This window comes from Hypanus sabinus, chromosome 10 (assembly GCF_030144855.1).
Source record: "Hypanus sabinus isolate sHypSab1 chromosome 10, sHypSab1.hap1, whole genome shotgun sequence".
NCBI classification, from domain to species: domain Eukaryota; kingdom Metazoa; phylum Chordata; class Chondrichthyes; order Myliobatiformes; family Dasyatidae; genus Hypanus; species Hypanus sabinus.
Window position 1 is genome coordinate 56,571,580 of NC_082715.1, and position 24,844 is coordinate 56,596,423.

The 24,844-nt window shown below is 41.9% G+C and overlaps 1 long non-coding RNA gene across 1 annotated transcript; it reads left to right on the forward strand.

Moving 5' to 3' along the window:
• Positions 1-1,484: 1,484 nt before the first annotated feature.
• On the forward strand, positions 1,485-22,840 carry LOC132400291 (uncharacterized). The gene is made up of 3 exons (XR_009514213.1): positions 1,485-1,627; positions 3,428-3,519; positions 22,356-22,840. It is a non-coding gene; the product is annotated as an uncharacterized LOC132400291 (long non-coding RNA).
• Positions 22,841-24,844: the final 2,004 nt, after the last annotated feature.

The window sequence follows — 24,844 nt, forward strand, 5'->3', positions numbered from 1 at the left end:
AATGCAGTCGCAATGGTGGAGGGAAACAAATTGTTTCCTACAATATCAACGATTGCAGAAGTTTAACATATAAAATTAAATTGATACAAGGTACATGAGCACATGATAGAAAGCATGCTCCTCAATATCTTATGTTGCCATCGCGGCTAATGGGCAAGTTTGCAACATCGATCCAGGAATAACATTGCCGGTTCTGCGATTACTTCAGTGAATTCGTATCGGGCGATGTGTTGTCGCTTCAGCCACTGTTGTGGTTGAACTTCCAAAAGTTGGCCAATGCTCGGAAATTTCCAATTTGTCAAATCACTAGAAATAATATCACTAATTACGGTAATATCGCAAAATGGTTACAGAAAATTTATCTAATATATCTTCCATAAAAATACATCCATTGTCTTTTAAATGGATAAGAATATTTTGATAGGACTTATAACACTAAGCAAAGGGAATCGGACGTATTTTCAGGACAAATCATGTGTGAAAATGTTACAAATATTGCAACATATCTTCAAACAGAAAAAATGCTCTTTTTGTAATTCAAAAGACGCCAAGAATGTTACGAAAAACAATCCAAAGGTTAAACCGTTCCTTGGCACGATGTTGACCACTGAAGTGTTTTGAGGATGATGATGAGCATGTGCGCGCGCGTTTAGATTTACCACACATATTAAAATATCTCTTCCAACCTGTAAATCAAGAGCACGGCATGCTTTTAATCATGTTGTATACGTTTTGCACTCGGAATGACAGAAATATAAGCACTCTTTTAAACGAAAATTTTCAACCCCAAGCTTCCCTGCAAACACATGCCAGCCCGTTCAAATAGATGTACTTTTTTTAAACGTTCCAGCGTGTGGGTCAGAACTTTGCATAAGACAGAAAAGCCCAAAAAAATCTTACCGCTAGACAAAATGCAGCTGTTTATTATCGTGGTACAAATCTCCGGTCGAGTATGTGCAAGATTACTCGCTGTTTTGAAAAAGAATGACAAAGCGAGCGATTAAACGCACACGTACGTCGACGAGCCCCACGCCGCAAACTGCTGAAGAGCAGAAGCAAGCGGCTCGCGCACCAGGGAGTTCCTCTGAAGGGAACCAATGGGTAAAGACCTTATGATCGGAGACAAATGCGCTTCCCTGCGCTTACTTCTTTCGCTCTGCAGCGTTCAGTTCACGGACACTATTTGATTATCAATGCACAAGGCGATTGCATGTCTGCTGGTTCTAAAATACTCCCACTATGTTCTTACTATGAGGCTTCGCAGGGACTTTTTAACGCCACCTCAGACGCTCTGCGATGAACTTTAATTGCGTTTTGCAGAGATTAATATTAGGCGCATGACGGAGATGTCCCCTTTTATCGGATTCAAATAGTGGGAGAGGTAAATACGTGAGTCTTTAGTAGCGTTGCTTGTGCTCCACGGGGCGCTCGCGCCCTCTTCCTACAGCTCAGCACAATTGTTGCTATTATCAGAGTGGGTCGGACTGAAGAAGGAATCAGACAACACTGGAGTAGCTCGGCAGGTCATGCAGCATCTATGAAAATGAACCTCTCCTTTAGTCGACCTCTCCGGCCGGGACCCTTAATCAGGACTGGAAAGGAAGCGCGAAGAAGCCAGAATAAAAAGGTGGGAGAGGGAAAGGAACGCAAGCTAGAAGGTGATAGATGAAGCCAGGTGGGTGGGAAAGGTAAAGGGGCTAGAGAGGAAGGAATCTGATAGGAAAGGAGAGTAGACCATGTACTTTTCACAGTTACTTACGAATGTTTGAGGATCAGCCATTGTAAATAAGTGTGATAGTCGATTTAACTGCAGCAATGTCCCACAGACTGCAACAAGAATGTCACGTAAATCTAGATTCTTTGGGTATAATCATCTTAAAAGAATTCCATGTTCTTATATAAAACTTTTCTGTATTTGTGTTTACATGGGAAGCCAAACAGACCTTTGTTTAACACACAAAAAAATCCCTTAAGCAACACACACAAAATGCTAGAGGAATTCAGCCCGTCAGGCAGCATCAATGGAAATGAATAGTCAACGTTTTGGGCCGAGACCCTTCTCCAGGACTGAGGATAAATATTCTTTAAGACTGGATTGGAAATACAGTGAAAATTACAAACCTGGATTTCAGGTGTAGGGTTTGAATCCACAACCTTCTGTAACAAAACACAAGAATGCTCTACATGGACCAAGGCTATATCAAAAACTGTACAAAAAAGATAACATTGGACAATTATACCTTCTAATTTCATAGCCATTGTTGATTTGTGTAATTTTCATCACACCCAAGGGCCTCCTCTTCAAAACTTGCAACACTTGCAAATCAAAATATGACTTTCTTAGAGTAGGAGATGATCCCAAAATGGAGGGTCATTCCATACTATCAGCATCTTGTCACCTCTTGAAAGACTGTTGCCTATATAGTAACTTAAAATTGCAGTGATTTACCACTGAAACTGTTGGATTACAAGAAGGCTTAGTTCTCCCTCTTCATACAACATCTTAAATCAGTATCAGTAAGTTGTCAGCTACTGAAGAAAGCAAACCTAAACTGCAAATTGATAAATGTGAAATAAAAGCTGAAAGTATTGAAAATACTCAAAAATATTGTTCTTAATCTCCTCATACAAATGGCATTACCATTCACATGACCTATCCTTGTATTAAAAGCAATCAGAAAAAAATAATTACTACTAATATAGTATATAAAAATATAGTATTCAACCTGATGGCATGAACATTGACTTCTCTAACTTCCTTTAATGCCCATCCTCCCTTTCTTACCCCATCCCTGAAATACTTAGTTGTTTGTTTTTTTTCTCTCTCTCTGCCCATCACTCTGCCTGTTCTTCATCTCCCTCTGGTGCTCCCTCCCCCTTTCTTTCTCCCGAGGCCTCCTGTCCCATGATCCTTTCCCTTCTCCAGCTCTGAATCCCTTTTGCCAATCACCTTGCTAGCTCTTAGCTTCATCCTACCCTCTCTGGTCTTCTCCTATCATTTTGCATTTCCCCCTCCCCCCACTACTTTCAAATCTTTCCTTTCAGTTAGTCCTGACGAAGGGTTTCGGCCCGAAATGTCAACAGTGCTTCTTCTTATAGATGCCGCATGGCCTGCTGTGTTCCACCAGCATTTTGTGTGTGTTGTTTGAATTTCCAGCATCTGCAGATTTCCTTGTGCTAGTATTACTACTTCTTTTGGGAAACTTTTAGTTATTGCTTGCATGATTTGTGGGTTTTTTTCCTCTTGCGCATCGAGTGTTGGTCTGTTTTTTTTAATTGGGTTCTTTCGGGTTTCATGCTTTGTGGCAAATTTCAATGTTGTGTATACATTCTTTGATAATAATTGAATTTTGAAATTAGAAGAACATATTAGTTAACTCCTTTGATTGTTTTGATTGCTGATTCTTGTTAATATCCATCTTTTCAGGACCCAGTGGAAGGTGATATGTTGCTCCATTTAGTCTAAATACCTACAATGGATGCTGCACAGACAAAAAAAAACTATCTCAAAAGTCAGAGGTATTTCCAATAATATTAATTTTGTTATAACCACTGTGGTGAACTGAACCTATGGGATTTCTTCAAGAACAATGAGTATTTATGCCAAGTAATTTCCTATCCTCCAGCCTCAAAAGCCATTTACAAACAAATGAAGTATTTTGTAAAATTTATTTCAAAAATGAATATTTTTCTTTCAGTCATTTTAATGCTTAGCAATCCATGCCTATTAGACAGATAATAAAATGTGGAATCTCTTTCCAGTTAACAAGTTTCACGTCACATGCCAGACCCACTTGATTCTGATTAGGGTGGATAAATCCACTGGGCCTGACAAAGTGTAAACTTGGACCCTCCAGGAGGCAAGCACAGAGATTGCCAGGGCCCTAGCAGAGATATTTAAATCACCCTTATAGACAGGGGAGGTACCAGAGGATTGGAAGATAGCCAACATTGTTCAGCTGCTTAAACAAGGGTCTAAACATAAACCAGGAAATCATAAGCTGGTGAGTCTGACATCATTTATGGGAAAATTATTGGAAGGTATTCTGAGGGACTGGATATTCTGAGGGATTGGATAGTCATGGTCTGATTAATGATAGGCAGCATGGCTTCCTGATTGGTAGATTATGTCTAACCAAAGTTATAGAGTTTTTCAAGGAAGTTACCAGCAAAGTTCATGAAGGCACGGCAGTGGATGTTGTCTGCATGGCCTCTGGCAAGGCGTTGGACAAGGTCCCGCAAGGACGGGTGGTCAAGAAGGTACAGATGCTTGGCATTCAAGATGAGATAGTAAATTGGATTAGTCCCTGGCTTTGTGGGAAAAGCCTGGAAGTGGTCGTAGATGGTTGCCTCTCTGACTGCGGCCTCATGACAAGTGGAGTGCCACAGGGATCGGTGCTGGGTCTGTAATTGGTTGTCATCTATATCAATGATCTGGATGATAATGTGGTTAACTGGATCAGCAAATTTGTGGATTACACCAGTGTAGTGGACAGTGGGGAAGGCTATTGTGGCTTGCAGTGGGATCTGGATCAGCTTGAAAAATGGCAGATGAAATTTAATATAGACAAGTGTGAGTTGTTGCTCATTGGTAGAACCAACAAGGGTAGGTCTTACACAGTGAACAGTTGGGTACTGAGGAGTGCAGTAGAGCAATGGGATCTGGGAATACAGGTCCATAATTCATTGAAAGTGGAGTCACAGGTAGATAGGTTCAAAAAGAAAACTTCTGGCACACTGTCCTTCAAAAAGCAAAGTTTTGAGTACACGAGATGGGATGTTATGTTGAAGTTGTACAAGACATTAGTGAGCAGTATTGTATGCAGTTTTGGTTACCTACCTACAGGAAAAATGTAAATAAGTTTGAAAGTATACAGAGAAAATTTACAGGGATATTTTCTGAACTGGAGGACCAGAGTTATAAGGAAAGATTGAATAGGTTAGGACGTTTTATTCCTTGGAATGTAAAAGATTGAGAGGAGATTTGCTAGAGGTATTCAAAATTATGTGGGATATAGATAGGGTAAATGCAAGCAGGCTTTTTCCACTGAAGTTGGGTGGGAATACAACCAGAGGTTATGGGTTAAAGGTGAAAGGTGAAAAACTTAAGGGGAATATGAGGGGAAACTTCTTCACTTAGAGGATTGTGGGAGCATGGAAATAGCTGCCAGCAAAAGTGGTCCATGCGAGCTTGATTTCAAAGTCTATGTAAAGTTTGAATAGGTATATGGATGATAGGGGTATGGACGTCCATGGCCCCAGTGCAGATTGATGGGAGCAGGCAGCTCAAATCAGAATCAGAATCAGGTTTATTATCACTGTCATGTGATGTGAAATTTGTTAACAGCAGCAACAGTTCAATGCAATGAAATAAAAAATAATAATTAATAAACAAGCAAATCAATGACAGTATACATATATTGAATAGATTAAAAATCACGCAAAAAATGGAAATAATATATATTTTAAAAATGAGGTAGAGTTCAAGAGTTCAATCTCCATTTAGGAAGAGGATGGCAGAGGGGAAGAAGCTGTTCCTGAATAGCTGAGTGTGTGCCTTCAAGCTTCTGTACCTCCTACCGGATGGTAACAGTGAGAAAATGCTATGCCCTGGGTGTTGGAGGTCCTTAATAATGGACGCTGCCTTTCTGAGACACCGATCCCTGAAGATGTACTGGGTACTTTGTAGGCTCGTACCCAAGATGGAGCCGACTAAATTTACAACCCTCTGCAGCTTCTTTCAGTCCTGCGCTGTAGACCCTCATACCAGACAGTGATGCAGCCTGTCAGAACGCTCTCCACAGTACATCTACAGAAGTTTTTGAGTGTATTTGTTGACATACCAAATCTCTTCAAACTCCTAATGAAGTATAGTTGCTATTTTGCCTTCTTTATCACTGCATTGATATGTTAGAACCAGGTTACATCCTCAGAGATCTTGACACCCAGGAACTTGAAGCTGCTCACTCTCTCTACTTCTGATCCCTTTATGAGGATTGGTATGTGTTCCTTTGTCTTACCCTTCCTGAAGTCCACACTCAGCTCTTTCATCTTACTGACGTTGAGTGCCAGGTTGGCATATCTCGCTTCCGTATGCCTTCTCGTTACCATCTGAGATTCCTCCAACAATGGATGTATTATGAGCAAACTTATAGATGGTATTTGTGCTATGTCTAGCCACACAGTCATGGTATACAGAGAGTAGCGCAGTGGGCTAAGTACACACCCCTGAGGTGCACCAGTGTTGATTGTCGGCAAGGAGGATATGTTATCACCAATCCACACAGATTGTGGTCTTCCAGTTAGGAAGTCGAGGATCCAAATGAAGATGGGGTCCAGAGGCCCAGATTCTGTAGCTTCTCAATCAGAATTGTGGGAATGATGGTATTAAATGTTGAGCTATAGTCGATGAACAGCATCCTGAAGTGGATGCTTGTGTTGTCGAGGTGGTCTAAAGCCGTGTGAAGAGCCATTGAGATTCCATTTGCCATTCACTTATTGTGGCAATAGGCAAATTGCAATGGGTCCAGGTCCTTGCTGAGACAGAAGTTCAGTCTAGTCATGACCAACCTCTCAAAGCATTAAATCGCTGTCGATGTGAGTGCTACTGGGCAAAAGTCATTAAGGCAGCTCACATTATTCTTCTTCGCCACTGGTATAATTGTTGCCTTTTTGAAGCAAGTGGGAACTTCCGCCCATAGCAGTGAGAGGTTGAAAATGTCCTTAAATACCCCCACCTTTGTTTGGCACAGGTTTTCAGAGCCTTACCAGGTACTCCATCAGGACCTTCCACCTTGCGAGGGTTCACTCTCTTTAAAGACAGTCTAACATTGGCCTCAGAGACAGAGATCACAGGGTCATCAGGTGCGGCAGGGATCTTCACAGCTGTAGTTGTGTTCTCCCTTTCAAAGTGGGCATACGAGGCGTTGAGTTCATCTGTTAGTGAAGCTTCACTGTCATTCATGCTATTGGGTTTCACTTTATAGGAAGTAATGTCTTGCAAACCCTGCCAGAGTTGCCGTACATCCGATGTCACCTCCAATCTCGTTCAAAATTGTCTCTCCGCCCTTGAAATAGCACTCCACAAATCATACCTGATTTTTTGGTACAGGCCTGGTTCGCCAGACTTGAATGCCACAGATCCCGCCTTCAGCAGACGACGTACCTCCTGGTTCATCCACGGCTTTTGGTTTGGGAATGTACAGTAAGTCCTTGTAGGCACACACTCATCAACACAGGTTTTAATGAAGTCAGTAACAACTGTAGCATTCTCATCCAGGTTCAAAGATGAATCCCTAAGTGGTTTAAATGTTTTTCACATGGACTATATGGGCCAAAGGACCTGTTTCTGTGCTGTACTTTTGTATGACTAGAAAAAATGGCAAAATATTTCAATAGGTCATCTTTCCCACTGAAGCATAGGATTAATTCAAAACCCTTCCAATGCAAATTTAACAAACACAATATAGACTTTAGATGCACACACACCAGTAAACTCACTAGTGGATACACCTCATGCAACAGTTTTTAAAGTTAAACTACTCACGGAGGGGGGGGGGGGTGCGGAGCAAATGTTCCCATCCTTATGGGAATGGGGCAGGAAGGCACCACCCACCCCCAGACTTCTGCCACCATTGAAGGTCTACCAGTGCCTTTTACAGAGCTTCCAGCAAGGGATATAAGGAATCCTGAATGGAATGCGAGGAATCCTGTGGAGAAACGAACATGTCCTTGTCGGGAGATGGCTTGAAGAACGACCCTTCTTCCTTAACAGCCTCCTGACCTTTCTTCCCCTGGCAGTGCTCTGACCACATGGCATAGAGGGGAGGAGTGGGAGCCCCATTTACCTGCTTATTTGGGACCCCTGCTCTGAGCAGTGCTAGAAACATCTCCCTAGAGGTCATGCGGGATCCCCCACTTCCCATTTGCTCATCCAACTTCTGTACCTGGCTACACGTACTTTATTCTACATGCTCCAACTCTTCTAGTAACTGAATGACTACACGTGCTACACCTACTGCCAGTCCCATTAAAAATGCCCCCACTCCTTTCAAGAAGAGAGCAACTGCCATAACCAAATGCCCTATTCAGAATCCTCTGGCCAGCTATCGCTATCACTGTATAAACCTGTAATTAGAGCCCGCTGGCGAAGGGTTCTGGTCCGTTCCTCTACTGTACTCCACTCTACCTGGGGCTTTCAATCCCACTCAAGGAGGTAATGATACCTGACCCTGACCGCTGCTGCCACCTCGTCCCATAATGATGCATTACCCTCATGAAAAGCGACCACAGGGTGTTAATGAACCTATTATGTCCATCTCTTTATTAGATAGACTCACTCAGGTACCTCTCTCATCCCGTGTCATCAACGACCATGTGCCCAGAGGCTCTCCCAGCTTGTCTGTACCTATTCCCTAATTCCATTGTCCTTAGTGGAGAACTCCCTCATCTCTGATTTCATGGAGGGGCCCATCTTTCTACTCTCCCTCCCAGGTTTCTGGCCCTCTCTCTTGAGGGCCAAAGAGGCCACAGGCTGAAGCTCCCCATAACAGGGTACCCATTCTGGCCTGTACTATCTCAGTTGCATAGGGGAGAGGATGATCTTTTTGAGGGAGAATAATAGGATTTCACTCTACCCTCTCTTCCCTATCCTCAGCATTCAGCCAGATAACCCCATCCCCCTCCATGTGTTGGAATCATCTCCACATGGCATCAAGGCTTGAACCTTAATGGGATCTGATTGCCAATTAGCCCATCCAGCAGCCTGTAATTTCTGCACCTTCATTATCTAACAGGCTATCTCTGTACCCTTGTCTTCTAGCTTGATGGCCCGGGTGTATGCTGACCGAGGAGCTTCTCATATGATGGTGCAGTGCTAGTACAGCACCTCCACCTCGTTCTTGAGACTTACTATCTTCTGCTATCTCTGTGCAATTGTTTCATGCTGGCACTCTATGATTGTTGTTAGCAGCCAGAAAGAATCCTTCCAGCTCTCCTTCTTTTTCAGAAACCTTGCCCTCTTTAGTACAGTCACAATGTGGTGTCCAACTTATCTGCCCTGCCTATGGGCATCCCATAGTCTGCTAGTAGGTTGGTGAGACTTCCAAATCCCACACCATTGTCAGTCCATTCTGCGACTCAGCGCTGTTCACACACAGGGTTCCGTCTCTCATATAACCTTCTGAAGATATTCATCTCCTGTTCAATAACCGAACCCTACTTGCGGTGCCAAATATTATGGGGAAGCAGGTTTGCCGGTTCAGTAAGTGGAACAGAAGACAATGACAACAGATCAGCACATTAGCCATTTATTTACAGACAAACAATAAAACACTTGACCAAACATCAAAGTCAACAAGTACTCATAAGCCATCCTAATTTACAAAAACTATGACACATAACATGCAGTTAACACTATAAACTCAACAGGTACTTTGCTAGGTCTCGCAGAGTTACACAACTACAAATGTAAATATTCAACTAACAGACAAGTGTCTGCTATCTCTGCAGCATACTTTCCCTATAGTTTTTTGGCTTTGGTCACAACCTCATTTTGAAGATAAGCCCCTAACAAAGAGACAGAGTCCTTTGCACATGCTATTTTTATGAGCTGGAGGGACCCAGAACCGGAAGCCAGTGCCATAGCATGAAAGCCAACCAATGGAAAAGAACTGCTACATCCATTGAGTGAGCCAATCAACAACTGACGCAGAAGAAGCAGCTTTCAACTGGCTCACCCTTCATGTTACAGCCACTTTGTCGCAAATTTATCAATATGTGGGGCCCAGGAAAGATCCTCTGAGCTGTCGATGACCAGGAGCTTGTTCACTCTTTCCACTGCTGACCCCTCAGTGAGGAGATGTGTGTTTTCCAACTTCCCCTTCCTGAAGTCCACAATCAATTGTTTGGTTTTGCTGACACGGAGTGCATGGTTGTTGTTGCAACATCACTAGACCAGAGGATATGTTGCTCCTCATCACCATATGAGTTTCTGCCAACAATGCTGGTGTCATTGGTAAATTTCTAGATGACATTTAAGCTGTGCCTAGCCACAACGTCATGAGTGTGGAGAGAGTAGAGCACTGGGCGAAGCATACATCCTTGAAGTGTGCTTGTGTTGATTGTCAGCAAGGAAGAGATGTTATCACCAATTCTACAGACTATGGTCTCCCAGTGAGAAAGTTAGGAATTCAGTTGCAAAGGCAGGTACTGAGTTCCATGTTTAAACACCTGTAAATTAGTATTGTGGGGGTGACGGTGTTGAACTCCAAGATGTAATCAATAAATGGCAGCCTGACATTGGTATTGCTATCATCCAGATGCCCCTAAGACTAGTGGAGAGGCAGTGAAATTGCATCCGGTGTAAACCCGTTATGACAATAGCCAAATTGTAGGCAATCAATTCCAACGTTAACGAAGAATGCTTCCTATATGTGTGCAAGTATGAACACATCTTTAAGTTTCCTGCCACTTTGATTCTCCATACCACTCCCACTCTGATTTTACAATCACCATTAACTTCTACATACTCCATTGAAACTCCAACATAGTGCTTCATTTAATGGACACATTACATCAGCCTTTTTTCCTTTCATTCTCTCCTGGCTTTCACTCTGTCATAGAAAGTGTCTTTTGTTCTTTCCTCTTTCCTACTTTTTTCCATTATAAACTTTGCTTTTGATCTATTTTTTTTCAAGGTTCTGATGAAAACTTTTCAACATAAAGACACCTCTCTCTATTTGCCTCTCCTTGGTTGTTTTCTGGACTTCTGAGTCATTACAATAAGTTCTGGTATTAGTTCAACTTTCCAGCAGGCAGTCATTTTTCTTGAATAAATTGAAAAGTGTTGGAAGAAGACAGTGACAGTGCTATAAGCTAACACTTACTCTGCATTGTGATCACTGACACTCCAGTGGGAGCCCTTGACTCTGGACCAATTTTGGAAGCAGGATTTAAAATTCCTGAGTTGATTTACTGTTGATGATTGTGAATGTTATATTGTTCATATTAATAAAACTGAAATCTAATGAGAATGAGGGATGAATTTAACAGGAAACTGGCACAAATCAAAATGGATGTGGTGGTTAAAACTTAATCACCGCATGCTCCGAAGATATTAGTGTAGGTATTTTTTTCCTTCAGCAGTTTGAACGGGGCACAACTGCGCAAGCGAATGAAGGTCAGCCTGTGACAACAGCGGGAGAGTTTAAAAAGCGAGCAGATTAACGGAGCAGGTGACGGAGTAGTGGGAGACAGAGTAAGAAGGCTTTGGCTCGAGCGAGCAGAGGCTGAGGACAAGCTTGCTCCCAGTGAGGTAAGGCCGGGTATAGCTCCTTTAATTAATCTAATTAACTTAGAAGTAGGTAATAGAGGCAGCAGTTAGGGCAGTTGGGTGCTCCGTTTGCAGTGTGTGGGAAGTCAGGGCGAGCACAGTTGTCCCTGATGACTACACCTATAAAAGGTGTATCCAGCTGCAGCTCCTGACAAACCAAGTTAAGGAACTGGAACTGGAGAGGGATGAACTTCGGATCATTCGTGAGACAGAGGCAGAAATAGACAGGAAGATGGTCACCCCTAAAAGTCAGGAGGCAGGTAGCTGGGTGACTGTCAGGAGAGGGAAGTGGAATAGACAGGAAGAGCATAGACAGGATGACGGTGAGGACAATATGAGTGAGGTTGATAGAATCTTTCCTTCTGAGCTGAGGGTCCAGTCTCCACTGTAACTTGTTCCTGGTAGGTTGACCCCATCAACGGTATCCAAAATGGTATACTTATTATTGATGGGAACAGCCACAGGGGTGCTCTGCTCTTCAGTTTGGGAGACACTTTTTTTACCTGTGTGGGTCTTTAGCATCACTAAGGTCTTCTCTAATGGTATCTTAGAAAACAGTCTGTTGTTTTCAGCCTCTGGAATTAGGACAATGCTGACCCTAAACCCAGTTCCATTTTCAGTTTTACACTAGACACATCTATTGTGATTCAGATGATTTTGTGATCTGCTTCAATTATACTATGCAGTTCGTAGCATGGAAATTCACCTTTGTCAGACTCAATGTTGTCTGATTCTGTTTTACATTCTGTAACTTTATGCATTTGCTTAGTTTTGTGTTTGGGATTTTTCACTCAGTTGTGCTTTTTGTTTGCTCTGCACACTTTCTCTATGTGACCTTGTCTGTGAGTACTGAAAACTTTTTCCTTGAACCAACAGTAATTTGCATCATGGGAGCATTTGCCACAATAGTAACATTTCTGGCTTTTTGCACCATCCAGGGACATTTTGTGCGTTTCACATTCTAACCTCCTTTTCTGTAGTTCTGCTGTAGTCTAACAATATTGCGATGGACAATGTTTGTTCTAAGATCAGGTCTGTTTCAGACAGTAGCCTCTTTTGAGTTCTTTGATTGTGCATGTCACATAGAAACCTGTCCCTTAATGCACCAGAAGATCCATCTCTAAAGTCAGAATACTGGGAAAGTTTGCGCAGTTGTGCAATGTATTCAATGCTTTCATCTTTTAACTGGTTCCTTTTATAAAATCTAAATCTCCCAGCTATTACCAGCAGTTTAGGGGTCAAGAGATTTTGTAAATTTGTAACAATTTTGTCAAATATCTTGTTTACTGGCTTTTCAGGGGTTCTGTACGTTCTTGTACCCATTAAGCTAAGAAGCATGGGGGCTTTCTTTTGCTCCTCTGTGTTATTCACGTTACAATACAGTTCAACCTACTCAATATAAGACTCCAGGTCTTCATTAGCATTATCAAATTTGTCAACTTTCCCAACTGAGGTTATTTTCACTTTAAATTCAGCGTATCTTTCACTGTTACAATGCACTGTACTCGCGCATCTGTTAGTGTCTGTGACTAACTCTCACTGTTTCGTCCCGTAACCGTCCATGTAGTTGGCAATATTTTCTCACATTCAGGTTCATACTTGTTGTCAATTTGCTGTGTCTGTGCACAACTGCGTAGTGAATGAATAAAAGCACGCATGTGGGAGATGACTTTAACTAGTGTATTCACATTGCAGTGCGAAGAGATAGAGAGAGCAATGCACATGTGTAAACAACAGATCAATACATAGTGATAAGGGCAGCCACTGCTCTAAAAGAAATAGATCCATACGTTACAGCAATAAAGTTAGAAGATTGATACATTGGTTTGTTATTGTCGCATGCACTGAGGTACAGTGAAAAGCTTTGTTTTGCATGCCATCCATACAGATCACTTCATCATAACAGTGCTTTGAAGTAGTACAAGGGAAAATCATTAACAGAAAGCAGAATGAAGCATTTACAGAGAAAGTGTAGATTATAGGTGCAAGGGCACAACGAGGAAAACTGTGATGTTAAGAGTCCATCTTATCATACTAGGGAACCGTAGACTTATAACAGTTGGATAGAAGCTGTCCTTGAGTCTAGTGGAAGATTGATAAAGCTATCCACTTCTCTGAATGACTGTACAGTAGCTATAGGAAGTTGAACTCCATTCAGGACAAAGGAATTAATTTCATTTCCAACTCACCTGCTGGCCTCATCACTTACTTCTCTACCATGCTCTTTGAATAGTATATCTGTGTACTGTCTGCAAGAAACATGTGTGATAAATTGCTTTAGCTTCATTGCTAGAACCTTGCAGCTCATAGCACTTTGTCCATGCAGGAGGACAAAGATAATACAATCATGAAAATAATAATATCTACATTTAGCTCTCCAAGTTATATCCATTCCTCTTCCAACATCTATCACCATTCTATTCTCAAAATTCTGGAGCTCTCTATCTGAAAGTATTGTAAGAGAACAGATGGTCTGTGACATGGCATGAAGTTTGGTGGTGCCGGCATTGCCATGTGGTAATTGTCTCTGTCCTATCTGGCAGTAAAGTTTGCAAGTTCTAAAGGTGCTAACAAAGTAGCCTTGAAGAGTAAATGCAGAACATCGATTAATTGATGCTCTCTGAACATGTGGTGTGACAGTGACATCACTGAATATCAAGAAGGTCTCTCTTGTTACAAATAATTGTTGCCTGGCAGTTTTCTGTTGTGCTGTGGATGCTACTCATCACTCATCCCATCATACCTGAAAGTTGTCTAGATCTTGTTGCATATAGATATGTACTACTGCATTTGTAGGGGACTTGTGAATTTAACATCATCAGTAGCCTTGCTTCTGACCTTATTATGCAGTGAAGTATCAATGAACCCCCAGCTGTAGGTGACTGAAGAAAGCCACTATCCTGAGGAACTCCTGTAGTGGGGCTTAGGGCTGGAATGATTTAACTCTTACAGCCATGCCTATTGCCAAGTTGCAAAGTATCCAAACACTAATGTGCTTTAATCCTCACTGACTTCATTTTTATGGGGGCCATTGATGAGTTAAATGCTGATTTTTTTATCATGGTTCTGTAAGCAGAATCGAAAGGAAGGGGCTCCATTTCAGCGTACTTGGCTGAGCTGAAGAAATTGAGCGTTGTCAGTTTAGTGACGTGCTTTAGTGCTGAAGTCAGTTTAGTTCTGAGTGATTCTTCAGTTTGTGAAATCTTACAAGAAAACATTCAAAAACAGCCCCTAACTAAAGCACAACTCACATTTAAAAGAGCAGTTGAAATTTCTGTATCAATGTAAACAGTAGACAGAGACACAATTGAGTTGCAGTCAGAGATTGAATTGAATTTGAATTTGAATTGATTTTATTTCTTACATCCTTTGCGTGTATGAGGAGTAAAAATGTTTACGTTACATCTCTGTCTAAATGTGCAATGTGCAATCATAGTAATTTATATTAAATAGAACAGTCAACATAGAAATACACTCAAATCAGCACGTTAATCAGTCTGATGGTCTGGTGGAAGAAGCTGTGTTGGAGCCTGTTGGTCCTGGCTATTAAGCTGCAGTACCATTTCCCAGATGGTAGCAGCTGGAATAGATTGTGGTTGGGGTGACTCGGGTCCCCAATGATCCTTCGGGCCCTTTTCGCACACCTGTCTTTGTAAATGTCCTAAATCATGGGAAGTTCACAACTACAGGTGCACTGGGCTGTCCGCACCACTTTCTGCAGAGTCCTGCGATTAGGGGAGGTATGGCTCCCATACCAGGCAGTGATGCAGCCAGTCAGGATACTCTCAATTGTGCCCCTGTGGAAAGTTCTTAGGATTTGGGGGATGATACCAAACTTCCTCAATCATCCGAGGTGAAAGAGGCGCTGACTCTGAAGACCAGTGGTACACGTTTTATATTTAGTTGTTCTTTTCAGCCGCAGCGTAGACTTTGTTTTCCATTTGAGAGTTTTAGTTAGTGGCCCTGTTTGACCTCGCATTTATTATTTTCTTTTCCCTATAACACTGTTCGCATTAAAGTCTGTGAACTATCAACCCAAGTCAATGTCTCTCACAAGGCACTTGGGCCATGTCAGAACCGGGTGACATCTGTAATCCACAACCAGCTCCTTTGTTTTTGTGACATTGAGGGAGAGGTTGTTTTCTTGACACCACTGTGTCAGAGAGATGACTTCTTCCCTGTAAGCCACCTCATTATTGCTTGAGATAAGGCCAATCAATGTAGTGTCGTCAGCAAATTTAATTAGCAGTCATGGGGATACAGGGAGTAAAGGAGGGGACTTAGTATACAGCGCTGAGGGGCTACTGTGTTGAGAGTCAGAGGAGTGGAGGTGAGGGAGCCCACTTTTACCACTAGCCGGCAATCTGACAGGAAATCCAGGATCCAGTTGCAGAAGGCAGGGTCAAGGCCAAGGCTGTCTCTGAGCTTCCTGTTGAGGGAGGGAATTATGGCGTTGAATGCTGAACTGTTTTCCAAGATTAGCATTCTCACATAAGCATCCTTCTCCAGATGTGTAAAGATGATATATAGATCAGTGGCTACTGCATTGTCTTTGAAATTCAAGTGAGCATAAACAAAATTGCAGTGTTTAGACAGAGGTCTGCTGGTCAAACAAATTGTGTTACCATTGTGGCAAGGGCTCACATACACCAGACCAATGCTGGTTTGAAGGCCAAAGTAGGACACATACAAAGAGCATGTCGGGCAGACAAAAATAAATGGACTACACAGGGAAGAGGAAAAGATAAAAAGTCAAGTTGCAGTTTCAAAAAGAACACTAATCAGTATGCTGTTGATAAAAAATCTGATAATGATGAGAGTGACACAGGACTGAACAGCCTTCAGATTTACAATGTGAAAAAAAAAAACAAGAAACAAGTAAAAAAACACAAAATGCTGGCAGAACTCAGCAGGCCAGACACCATCTATGGGAGGAGGAAGTAACAACGTTTTTGGCCGAAACCCTTCATCAGGAGTGAAGTAACATGGGATGGTTGAGGGGGGATAAGAAGTGGGGTGGAGGAATAAAGTAGAGAGCTGGGAAGTGATAGGCTGGAGGGAAATGGGTTAGGGGGAAGGTGGAGAATTATGGGAATTAAAAGAGAAAGAAAGGTAGGGCTGGGGGGGAGAGATTATAGTGGGGGGGGGAAGAAAGAGAAAGAGAACCAGACTAAAATAATAGATAGGGATGGGGGTAAGGGTAGGGGAGGGGTATCAACGGAGGTCAGTGAGTTGGATGTTCATGCCGGCAGGAAGGAGGCTACCTAGGCGGGAGATAAGGACAGCAAATTAATTAAAATTGAATTGTACACTGGTTCCACTGTTACACTCATTCCACAAAATGAGTTTAAATGGCATTTTAAATATACTAAACTGAAGCCTGCAGATGTCTAACTTTGAGCTTATACTGGAGAATACATAACACACCCTTGGGAATGGCATTCGTATCAGTGAAATATAACAACCAACAAGCCACATTGAGTGTGTATTTGGTAAAAACAGGAGGGCCAGCATTATGGGGACATGAGTGGCTGAGGCAACTACAACTCGGTTGAGGAACTGTTCTCTATTAGCATGCCACATCCTCTGCAGTAGAATTAAGAAAAGTACTGGATGATGTCATAGCAATGTTCAAGAATGGCATTGAAAAACTCAAACATATCAAGGGTAAAATAGTTCTAAATAAAAATGCCACACCCACGTTTTACAAAACTTGTCTGGTTCCTTATACCAACTATGATAAAGTAGTCAGTGAGCTAGATTGTATGGAAGCTGAAGGAATCCTTTCCAAGGCCGTCTACAGCCCATGGACAAAGCTGGTGGTCTTAGTGGCGAAGAAGAATGCGTCTGTCATGATCTGCAATGATTTTAAGGTCACTATCAACCCAGTCATGAAAGCAGATCTGTTATGAGTGAATGAAGTGAACACTCCATAACTTTTGCATGATATTCCCTTACTGCTGCAGAGAAAAAAGATGAATAGATTGACAGGGAGTCCTTGAGTCTAGTTTGGGGTATAAAACATTTTAACCTGTACTTGTATGGGAGACAGTTTACCCTCATTACTAATCATCAACCACTAGTGTCCATTTTGAGTCCACAGAAGGATGTTCCATTAATGGCAGAAGCATGAATACAGAGACGGGCTCTGTTTCTTGGAGGACAGAATTGCAAGATTGAATTCAAAAGGACGCCTAAGCATGGAAATGCTGATAGATTGACCTTTGGAAAAGGAAATACCTGAAAAATTTACAAATGAAGGCACTCCTCTTGATGTGGTCTCCCTAATGTAAATCAAAGATCCTCTTATTACAGCAGAGTTGATCCAAAGGAAACCAGAAAAGATGCCACATCATCTCCGGTCTGCATGGCAATCCAAAGTGGCTGGGATGTGCAGCAGAGTGTCCAGTTCCCCCATTTTTACCAGTGTCAGGATGAACTTGGCCTAGATGGAGGTTGCCCTATGTGGGAATTGAGAGTTGTTGTACCATCCAAGCAGAGAGCTGAAGTGTTGGAGGAGATATATGCTGGTTATATAAAATAAAAGCATTAGCTGGAAGTTTTCACTGGAGGCCTGGGATAGATCAGCAGATTGAGCAGCTTGCCATGCACTGTTTGGGATGCCAACATGTCCAGAAGGTGCCAAGAGCAGCACCTTTCCATCCCTGGGTATGCCCTGCATTGTCCTTGCAGAGGATTCATGTGGATTTGGCCAGACCATTCATGTTTGGTTGTAACGGATGTAGCTACAAAGTGGCCAGAGGTATTCCCAGTAGCCTCCACTATGGTCGAGCACACTGTTGATGTGTTGAGAAGCCATTTCTCAAGGATTGTTGGTCCAGAACACTTAGACAGTGACAATGGACCACAGTTTGTTGCAGAACAGTTACAGTCATTCCTGAAAATGAATTGAACAAGATATGTTATATCTGCACCATACCCCCCAGCTACAAATGACTTGGTGGAAAGGTTTGTCCAGAATCTAAAGAATGCACTGTGTACAAGGTCAGCAGAACACACTAAACTAACACTGAATCAGAAGTTCATCAATTTCCTCCTTGCATGTTGCAAAGCAGCACACTCCACAACTAATAGTTCACTAGCTGTGCTGTCCCTGGGTTGTCCCTTGTGTTCACATTTGGATTTTTCAAACCCAGTCTCGGAAGGAGTATGCAGGACAAACAGCTGAGACAAATTGATGTTTCACACCTGGACAAACAGTCCTACCAAGGGACTACAGAGGTGATCTAATGTGGGTACTTGGTAAGATTAAGCACAGAACGGAACCACTCTCCTACACAGTGGAGTTTGCATTTGTCATAATCTGGAGATGACTCATCAATCATTTGAGGAGAGCAGAGTCAATTGTTTGAGAAGAAAGTTGTCCGGAGCTGTCAGAGCCACTTCCCGCAGTCCCAGAATCAACTTCTACAACCACCATGGAGGAGGCACCAGAACGAGATTGTTTCCCAGCCACCAATCTCACCTGGCAAGCAGAGTGATTCACCATTGTCAGGAAAGACATTACCCCTCAAGAGTAAGCAAACCTCCACAGCGATTAAATCTTCAAGTCTGAATAGGACAATTTAATTATTTACTATGCTGTGAATGTCTATATATATATGTGTGTATGTGTGTGTGTGTGTGTGAAACCTATGTAAATATGTCATTACACCATACGTCATAACTGTGCTCCTCACTAAAGTAAAAGCTAAAAATCCGCTCCTGTGTTTTTCTTTCAATTAGTTTTATGTTTTGGAGTTACAAAACATAACAAGGATAACTTCTGTGATGGTAAGGATCTCAGAAAGAAATCTAATTGGATCATGTGCTTAGCATTTCTAGCTTTGCACTTTCCAGCTTTTGGCACTTTAATCCTGGGCCCCACTATTACTGATGAAGAAGCTGTTCTTGGAGTCACCTCCTACCTTTAGTTATATAATTGTCAAAGACTATTCATGACTCCATGTGGCAGTAAGGCAGAGCTTTGATGTGATCTGTTGAAATCATCCAGCACTGTCTGTGGCATTTGCTTTCTGCTTTATAGCATACGTGTGCTGTGCTGCAAGATAACAAAGTTGGCAACTCATATTTAGTTTAAGTCTGGTTTCCTGTATACACTGCTCTATAGTCATTATTGAACCAATAATGACGGTCTGACAATATTGCAATGGTAGACTGAGGGACATGTTATGTAGGGAGGTTACACATTGGCATGGCACACTTTTGTTAATGCCATGGACTACAACACAGCTTGGCTTTGAGTTACTAGATCTGGTCTGTGTCTTTCCCATTTAGTAGGGGTCTAGCATCACACAGCATCCTAACAGGAAAAAAGGATTGTGTATGGTCACTTTTACCAGTGCTGTCATGGACATAAACAAATGCAATGGCTAATTTGGTAAGTGCAAAGTATGGCAGTTTCATCTCTTGCACATTTTTATCAGTGAATCATCTTCAGAACTTAGCCAGCAGTGAAGCCACCAAGTGAGCTTCAGTGAAGAATACTTATGTCCTTAACCAGTGTACAGAATTTTTCTTCCAACTCTTACTTAACATCAACTGAGAGAGGTCAATAACTGATAACCAGAAGAATGTTTCCTTGCCCATTGTTTTATGTGGTACCATAAGACTGTGTGTGATCTGTAGTCAATACAGAGAACCCCTAGAGCTACACTCTCCTTCCCAGTTAGCAATAACCACACTCATTGGTGCATCTCATGTTTTTTTTAACCTTTCAGATCTTTGTGTCCATGTTAGCTCTCAGATAATTCCTGTCAACCCCATTCCCTCCACTTATCTCCTAGTACCCCATTTTCTTCCACATATCCATTGACTTCTTCCATCTGCCAATGTTATAATAGGTTAATTGACACCAGCCAATCAACCTATCAACCAGCACTACTTGGGATATGGGAAGAAAATTAATGAAACTGGAGTATGCAAACTCTGCACAGACAGCACCAGAATTTAGGATCAAGTCAATGTTGCTAGATCTGTCAGGCAGAAACTATGCCTGAGTCATTGCTCCAAGTTATGCCAGTTGAACAAGACAATTCTTGGGATTCTGAACTGTCTATCATGTTGTCTGTATGATGTGATTCTGTGAATATAACTCATGGAGGTAGTTGTTTGAAGGCTCTGTGCAGCAGCTTGACTAATATAGTCTCAAGTTCCTAAATGTTTGTGAAGAGGATTTTATAAGAGCTAGGAGCAAATTTGCTGCTTCTGCATTTAGCATTCTGGGTCAACACTGGGGGATTATATCTGATGAAACAGACTACAATTTTAACTTAACAACTCAGTGCCTTCCTGGAATATTTTGGAGGCCATTTAAGAAAACTTTTTTTAATATCAATAATCCAAGATAAACTAGCGGCCTTACGACGGGCCCCCATGGATAAAATCAAAATGGCCTGGGAGCAGGATTTAAGTATCTCCTTATCTGAGGAGTGCTGGGATTCAGTTCTCAGATCGGTTAACTCAACCTCTCTTTGTGCTCGCCACCGCCTTTTACAGTTTAAGATTGTTCAAAGAGCCCATATGTCTAAATCTAAACTATCTCGATTCTACCCTAGCGTTAGTCCGCTCTGTGATAAATGCAAGAGGTGCGTGGCCTCTCTCATCCATATGTACTGGTTCTGTCCTAGCTTGGAGAAATTCTGGAAAGATGTCTTCACTACGTTATCGTGTATTCTGAATCAGCACCTAGAACCAAACCCCTTAATTGCTCTGTTCGGTTTTTGGGGCGAGACAGATTTATGTCTGGGTCCGACCAAATGCCGAATATTATCCTTTGCCTCTCTCCTGGCTAGACGCTTGATCCTCCTCAGATGGAGAGATGTTGCCCCGCTCACTCATTCTCAATGGCTTAACGACATCATGGCCTGTTTGGACCTTGAAAAAATTCATTATTCAGTTCTCAATTCGGATTTAAAATTCCATAAGGTCTGGGGACCTTTTATCGAGTACTTTCATAACCTTCCTCTTGACTAGGGTTTTTTTTTCTTTTCGGTCCCTTGCTTTCAGCTCCTTTTTTTTCTGGTAGAAGGCATTATTACCCTCTTGCTGAGTGTATTCACAGTCTGGGAGCTTGGCTGTCCTGACTTATACGCTCTATATTGTGTTGTGGTTGGTCTGGAGTTGCTGTTGTTTTTTCTTGTGTTGTGGGGCTTGGGGAGGACACTAAGCTTATTTGTCTTTAATTTAGGTGCTTTTTTTTTGCTAAATTCTCTTCCTTTGTAGCATATTGTTATTTTATGCTTAATTTTGCACTGTTTTAATGTTCCTCATTGGGATTTGGGGTTTTTAATTTGTAAAATGTTTTGAAAAACTAATAAAAAACTAAGAAAAAAAGAAAACTTTTAAGATGGATTTTACACAGCAGATCATAGAGTGCAACTGTCACAAAGTAACTAAGAATGTCTAGCTGTCACAGAGTGCTGGCTTTAGTGAGGAGGGTGATTAATACGTATCAATCAGGTGGGCATTTTCAACATTCCCTTAACACTATCAAGGACTGTAGATTGCAGTTACTAATACATACAGTAAAAAAAAAAGCACCCTATGAAAGAGAATATGGGGCCATGGAATATTTCTCCTGCAAAGTAGGAAACCAGGTGACAATATGTGCAGGAGGTGTGTCCAGGTACAGCTCCTGATTGACTACGTTGTGTAGCTGAAGCTGCAGGTGGATCTTCTATGGAGCATGGAGCATCCTGAATGCTAACGACATCATAGATAATGCATTTATTGAATGTCACACCATTATCTCTCAATGCAATGCCCTCTTCTCACTGTTATCTTCAGGAAAGAGGAACAGAAGCTTGAAGACACACGCTCAGCAATTCAGGAACAGCTTCTTGCCCTCTGCCATCCATTTCTTAAATGTATTCTGAACCTATGAACACTATCTTACTTTTTTATATATTATTTCTGTTTTGCACTTTTTAATGTATTCAATATACATATATATATATATTTAATGTAATTGATTTACTTTTTTATCTTTTTGCATTATCAGGTATTGCATTGTACTGCTGCTGCTAAGTTAACAAATTTCACGACCCTTGCCGGTGACAATAAACCCAATTCTGATTCTGATTTGCAAAAAGCGGAACTACAACCTTATTTATCAAAGAGAGCATCACTGTAGTAATGGAAGCTGTACAAGCCCTAATATTCCTGAAGGTGGCAGCACAGGTAAATAGAGAGGTGGAGATGACATATCAGATGTTTGCCTTCTTTGGCCAGGGCATGGAGTACATGAACAGGCAGATCTTGATCCAAACTCTTTAGACCATAGCTATAAGACTGTGTGCAGTTCTAGTTGCCACAGAATAAGAATTGCTCTGGAAAGGGTCACAGATCAACCATTCTAGTTAGAACTCCCCGCTTCCATCTTCCTCTATTAGCCTGTTACTGCACTGCACTGTAAACTCATTAAACCATTTTTCATAATGCTGATTGCATTGCTAATACATGCTGATATTTATGTATTTATGCACATTTTGTTCCATATCTGTACGTTAACCTCTAGATTTGTTTTTGTATTTTTTAAAAATTCTTTATAATTGTTGAATGTTTTTGATTCTTATTGCATGCCACACCCTGACCAACACACCACAGCACATTCCAAAAGCCTGTAAATGTACATATATGGCAAATAAAGTTGATCCTTGATCCTTGAAGGGAGATTCACTAAGATATTAACTGGGATGGAATTTTCAATTATAAGGAGAGACTGCAGACATGGGGTTTGATTTCCTTTGAGCAGAGGAGGCTGAGGGTAGAGACTGGTGGATCTGTATTGGATTTGTCTTTATGTGTGATGTTTAGAATAGATATAGAGGGTTCAAAGACCCATTTTGGGCTGTATAACTCAATGAGTCTATGGCAAACGCAATGTCTGGAACAACTAATATAGCTCAAGAATTAATATTAACTTTTTTCTTAAGTTGTTGCAACATGCATTTAAAATTATAGTACAGAGGAAATAAAGTGGCACTGGTGACCAATGGTGACATTCTGAACGCTACAGGCAATTGTTCCAAACATACTTTTAAAAATACCTGTTTTGAACTAAATTTGTAATCTGCAGCATGTGACTTCCCTCTAAGCAATGAACTTTTAAAACAACTTAGCGGTCTTCAGAATTCACGATCAACTGAAGGGCTCGGTGGACCAGACAGGCAGAACACCTTCAAGAGGACGAAGGTTCATCACTTTGGCTGACAACAAGGTGGGGTGGGGGGGGGAGGGGTATCTCCAAGCCAGGCTGAAATGCAAAGGGATGAGACCTCCTCTACCTCCTCTTGTTGGCAGTCGCTGGAAAACGGAATTGAGGACCTGAGAGTAAGACTGCTGTTCAATTGTATGTTTGATTGAAACGTGGCTTTCTCCGGGCACTCCAGATACAGCGATCAGACCCAGAGGCTTTTCAATTTACAGAATGGGCCAAACTGCTGATTGGGGAAAGGCAAAAGGAGGAGGTGCATGCTTTATGATAAACTCTCCTTGCCCCTCCAATATGGCAGTTTTGTTGAACTCTTGTTCCCCAGATTTGGAACACCTAACAGTCAAACTCCATCCATTCTATTTACCTGGAGAGTTCTTCTCCGGGTAAATGACCATAGTTTACATAGTAGCATACTACTAGCATCATACTGCATGATGCTGTCTCCAAACAAGAAACAGTCCACCCTAATGCATTTCAAATCATAGTCAGAGACTTCAAACAGGATTGTATGAATAAAATCCTACCCAATTACCATCACCTGAAGCGTCAGAGGTCCCAACATACTAGACCACTGTTATACTAAGATAAGGAATGCCAACTGTTCCATGCCAGATCATTTTGGTAAATCTGGTCACTTGACTGTCCTCCTACCTGCATAGAGGCAGAGGCTAAAGCAGATGGCTCCAGAGATTAGGACAGCAAAGAGGGGGGTGCAGGAGGCAGAAGAGCGGCTACAGGATTGCTTTGAGTCAGTGGACTGGGCCACGTTAGAGGACCATTTGTGGATCTGAATGAATACACCATGGTTGTCATGGACTGTATTAAAACAGCTGTAGATAATTATGCCTTCAATAAATCATTCAGAGTCTTCTCCAACCAGAAGCCCTGGCTGAACCATGAGATCCAAAATCTGCTGAGAGCCAGGTCACTGGCATTAAAGTCTGGTTACCAAGAAAGTTACAAGAGGTTCAAGTATGATCGCCAGAAAGCTATCTCATGGGCAAAGTGGAAATTCAGGCCAAACTCGAATCAGTGAAGGATGCCTGACAGTCAAAGCAGGGCTTGAATACTATCGCCTCTTAGAAAGTTAAATCAGGCAACATAGAAGCCAGCTGTTCTTCGCTTCCAGATCAGCTCAATGCCTGTGTGCTTGCTTTGAATGTCAAAACATGGAGGAACCATCATGAACTCCCAAATCCCCTAATGATCCTATGATTTCAGTCTCTGAAGCCAATGTGCTTGCTGCCTTTGGGAGGGTGAAAACAACTTACCAA